The sequence below is a fragment of the Condylostylus longicornis genome, unplaced genomic scaffold (assembly GCF_029603195.1).
Source record: "Condylostylus longicornis isolate FDR11 unplaced genomic scaffold, ASM2960319v2 ptg000037l, whole genome shotgun sequence".
Lineage (NCBI taxonomy): Eukaryota > Metazoa > Arthropoda > Insecta > Diptera > Dolichopodidae > Condylostylus > Condylostylus longicornis.
In genome coordinates, this window is record NW_026578006.1 from 1,650,153 (window position 1) to 1,655,681 (window position 5,529).

The 5,529-nt window shown below is 24.5% G+C and overlaps 1 long non-coding RNA gene across 1 annotated transcript; it reads right to left on the minus strand.

Moving 5' to 3' along the window:
- Positions 1–4,668: 4,668 nt before the first annotated feature.
- On the minus strand, positions 4,669–5,529 carry LOC129608896 (uncharacterized). Its single transcript, XR_008696921.1, has 3 exons — positions 5,479–5,529; positions 4,890–5,265; positions 4,669–4,796 (listed from the first exon to the last, which is right to left on the minus strand). It is a non-coding gene; the product is annotated as an uncharacterized LOC129608896 (long non-coding RNA).

Below are 5,529 nucleotides of genomic sequence, written 5' to 3' on the forward strand. Positions count from 1 at the left end.
GATTAAAAAGTTTTCAAGTTGAACAAATTTTCATATTAATTTATTTTTAGATTAGAATTAAAAGGGGGCAAAACACCTGTATTTATTGCTCATGTATGTATTTGTATATTTATATGGACATTTAATGCATAATGAACATAATTCTAATTAAGGAAAAGAAAAGGGAACTTAGAATTAAAAAAAAAAATTTAAATTATTCATTTTTAATTCATAACAAATAAGACAAAATATTAAATTGTTAATTTCATTTTTATAAAATGTAAAATTTTCACGATTCACAAATTTTTATTAGAGGTCGGTCATATAACAGTTTTAATAAATTAAAATTTTATAATGAAAAAGTAATTTAAGAATTATAAGGCATCCGGTTCTCTCTATATATATTTACATTTAAAACTGCAATTGTAAATGATTACAGTTCTTAATTTTTAAAATTCCCGAAATTTCAGGTTAGATTCTTTCATATTTAAAAGCTATTTACAAACTAGGATAGACTAGGCAAAACGTTTATATAAAAATCTCAACTTTGAATTCAGTTTGGTGCAAAAAACTTTGCAATTTTTTTACACTTAGATTCGTTTTCTTTTGCCAAAGTCACCCATTTCTAAACTTTTTATTAAAAAATTCTGGGCTGACAAGACTACCACTAAATGAATAAGTAATGTATAAATTTTAAAATTTTAAAATATTTTTTAAATTAAGAGCTGAAAAGTTTGCGTATTTTCAGTGCTGTTTTTTTTTTTTTTTTTTGAGAAATTTAAATTAAATTATAAATAAATAATTATTTGTTGCTATACTGAATATTTAGTGTACGGACTGAGGAAGTATCTTTCAATATTAAAATCCGAATTGTAGTTGGGGTATGAGATGCTGTCTATATATTTATTCCTACATTTTCTTTAACTATATTAAAGATAGTGTTTAGCTCACATTAAGTGTATATAAATTCGAAATACACAATATAGAAATTTCATTACGGTTCAAGGATATTTTTTATAGCTATAAATAGTTTCATCCAAAACAAGATAAAAATTAACATTAGAAGAAAATAGTATTTTTTTTTTTCATAGCGATTCATAAATGGTTTTTCTGGTATACAAAAATTAATTTTAGGAAAAATTAAAGTTTTAAAAGTTTTTATCCAAAATATCAGAAAAATTATAAAAAATTGTTAATTAAAATGCTTTTAAAAGTGTTAACTTAAAAATCCTAAAAATTTAATTCCAATTTACTTTTCTCACTTCTATATAATTAATTAAATTTGAAATTTATTTTAAATATTTATTACAAAATTAAATAAAAGTTAGGTTTTTCCCTTTTAAGATAAAAAATTTTGGTTTTTAATTTTTCTACTTTAAATTTCCAAAATGTTTTGGGTGAATATTTCAGACGGAAGTTGTGGAATGCAGATTACTTAAGTATATGGAATTTTTCATTATTTTGTAAATCAATGGTCCACATTTCCCCATCTTCTACTAAATCAAGCGGTCTCGGGCGATTTTAAGTTTTATAATGCATCAATAGCATAACAATTCTCACCAGCTTCTTGCTTATTCTTGTTACTTGCTAACATTTCTGCAAAAAAAATGCAAAGCATATTAATTATACAAAATATTTTCTTTACTCCCATTATATAATTCTTATTCATATAGTCAAATATCCTTAATAATACTTAAAATTCAAAGTTCATTTCATTAATTTTCTACTGATTTAAAATTTTTCTCTTAACACAAAATTTCTGTTACTAGGCTCTCATAATTATGAACAGAAAATTTTCAATATAAATTCTCAAACATTAATAATCAAGACAAATTTCTTATTGGTATAGTGAAAATTGCTTTATGATGCAAGAATTTACGGATTAAAGACAAAAAAGTAATTGCATTTTTTTGCAAAAAAAAAGACAGAGGAAAAACCGTGTCACAAATTTATATTTGAAAGGGTAAAAAAATAAGTGAACAAATCTTTATTTCTTTTTGTTTTTTCGTTTGTTTTTTTCTTAATTTACCGACCGCATTGCGTACAATAAGGTAGGTCATGTAATAGCATCAAAATTCGGATTTCGAGTTTTCGATGGGAACACTATTCTTTATGGTAAACTTCTCCAAATTCACAGATTGACTAACGCTTTGAATATAGCAGGAGTCGAGAACTTGACCTTTTTGCGGGGCAATTTTACATTTTTTGCGTATATAAAGATAATAAACCAATTTTATTGAAATTTAATAGTAAAATTCGGAGGTTTAAACCTATAAATTTTTTGAAAAGATTGGGGCTCGGAAACCGAGCAAGAGGCCGATTTTATATTTTTATTATACCTGCCGAACAAATTCACGAAATTTCTTAAGATCTAATATTTGAGTTCTGGTTATAATAGAATCTAACTTTTCAGAAGACACGTATATCATAGAGGCAAATTTACATTTTTCTAGGTACGTCAACTAAATGCTTACTAGCACCCTTAAAATTGGAAAGAAGTATTTTCTGTAACACTTTTCGATAAATTAGACAATACAAATTGAGGTCGGTTATACGCTGATCACATCAAATTTTTTAACTTAGTAACTACATTAAAAGATCAAAGGACTTTTAGAATTACATTTATTTATTTAAAAATGAGATGAAAAAAAAATGAAAAAAATTTACTTTATCAGGATTTCAAATAAATAAGAAAATTTCAAGTAAAATATTTTCTTTTGCAAAAAAAAAAACAAATTTTTCACTTCCGAAAACGATTTTCATAGGAAAAAAGTTAAATTTGTGTACAATTTAAAAATGTTGGAAAAAGGATAATAAGCACATTAAGGGCATTTATTAAGTGAAATGTTATTAAGCCATCAGGTTATTTTTTTTTTTTAGAAAAACAATGACTATTATAATTTATTTAAATTTAGATAGTGATTCAAGTTGCTGTCACATTAAATTAGTGCCATACTTTTGTGCGGGATTAACCAATTATATTTTATTATAATATAAAATTGAAGATAATAATAAATGGTAAAATTCTATGAAGCAACTGAATATATTTTTCTCGCCACCTATGTACTAGACACCTATGAGTGAAAACAAAGAACTAATCTAAATCGATTGAAATTCCACAACATTTGGCGTATATTTATCCAACGTTTCCTTTATTATTCTGAAGAGTTTCAAAACTATCTTAGAAGATGTAATGCAGTTTTCCTCATTTTTCCACAAGATTTATAAACGTTACTGCTTGCTAAATTATTAAACTTCCTGGTATATCATCGGAATGGTGTTGTGAACTATGAACTGGGAAGACATTCGAAAAATTTTTAACTTCTGAAAAATTGCCCTAATGAATTTCACGTATGGGACTCATTTCCGTGAAATTTTTATAAAAGTTGAAAAACTCTTTCTCCGACAAAATATCTGCTATTGCATTGTTAATTGGAATGTATAATTTTGCTACTATCAAAATTTTTGTGTGTGAAATAAATGTATTTAAAATTGACGATATAAGAATAAATTTCATAAAATTTTAGCTGGTTATCAATTTACATGTCAACAAAAGGGGTCGATTTGATGACATACTCCCTGTAATAAATATTAACTACGTTTTATAGATCCAGTGCGTGTGATTGAGAAATTACATCAACTCCATTATATTATTCTCTAACTGCCATAAGTCAATAAATAACAAAGTTCCTAATATTCTCCAGCCATTAGACTTTTAATCCAGATATTCAAACTCTAAATTAAAACATTTTTTCATAATACCACCAAAAATTTTTCAAAAATAACATAATTTTTTATCATACTTTTCGTTATATCGTACTTGGAATACGTAGGATCAATGACCTATAGTAATATATTAATCCTGTAATAGAAAAGTATTAAGTAGATTGTTATTAAGTATGTAAGGATAAATAAGAAAAAATATATGATTAAAACTTTTAAAAATTATTAAGAGAGGGGTCTGGAATAAGCACACCTAATATTTTAAATTATAATTTATAAAGAGGTGAAAATTATTAACCTCAAGAGAATTGGAACATACCTAAGTTAAAGAATTATCAAGATTAACGCCTTCTTACTTAGTTACTCCTATATTATTTGGCACATTTCTTGTTTTATATTGAATAATTTAAAAATTGTAATGTGAAAGAAAAAATTAACTTTTTTTTTTTAAGAAACTTATAAATTTTATTATCTAAAATTTTAGTAACTTTTTTGTGAAATCAAAAAATTTTACTACAATAGATGAAAAATTATGCTAATTTTAATACTCACTAAGTTTTCTTGAAATCTAAAAGTTTGGTATATACTCCCTGTGAGATATATTGCGTTACATATGTAACAGGAAATTTACAAAATTTGCAAAGAAAATTTTAAAACTTTTAGAATTTTTTTTTTCTATAATCTTTTGATTTTTTTCTATTTCCTACGTACTTCTACTTTTTTCTACAAATTTTACTTGCGATGAACAAGAATTAATTTTTGACTATATTTGAAAATTTTAAAGTTTCGTTACACGTCAATATATCTAACTATACTTATATAATATGCAAATATTTTCTTATCTCTACAATTATTTTAGTTTTAAATTGAAAACTTTGGAAAAATGGCGTTATTTTTGCTTCATAAAACTGTAAGAAGATTAACACTTCATATATTTTATAGATCTCCAAATATTTAGGTGGTATGATTTATTTGTACTTGTTTATGGAAATACCACAGTTTTGTTAAACACGGAGAAGTAATATTAAGTGCTTCTATGATTTGAGTTTCATTTTAATCTGAACATTAAAAATCCGGCCACATAATGAGCTGACCTAAAATGGTAAATTATAATATTTAAAATTAAAGTTACTTGGGAAGCTTGAATTATAATAACATAGACATATTATGTGAAACCGATCATATACCTTGTCGTTCTTAGTATAGCTTCAAAATTTCACTATAATTGCTGTTAACTGTCCTTATTCACTGCAATTTAACGAATTGAAATTTTGAATATTTCCTCCTTGTTAAACATTTTAATTTGCATTTGAAATTTTTTAAATTTTGAATGATCGAATCATAAACTAGCTGACAATTATTATCTTATAAATTTTGTGAAATTGTACTCTGACCCAATCGAAACGGTTAATAACGGTAAATTAATTCCAAAGTAATTTACATAAATGTAGTAAATAGAAGTTAATTTTTTACTTGATTTTAAAGTACTCCGGGTTGTAACTCATATATCGAGATGGCTTTAAACTTACTTCATCCAACAGTCCTGCATTTTTTTACATGTACCTGCGGTATAATGTAAGATTGAATTTAAATTTGTAATTTAATGTATTATTAAAGCAAAATAGACTTGTAGAAAACTTTTCAAATAATTTCAATAAAAATTTTCATTAATTTCATCTAAAAATTTACAATTGAATTTTAAATTAGCTAAAATTCATTTTTGGAATTAAGCAAAACTACTTTAAAATTTAAATATTTTGAACATTATGTACATACCATACAAATAAAATCGATATACATATTGACTTCATAGAAAATTCAATATCC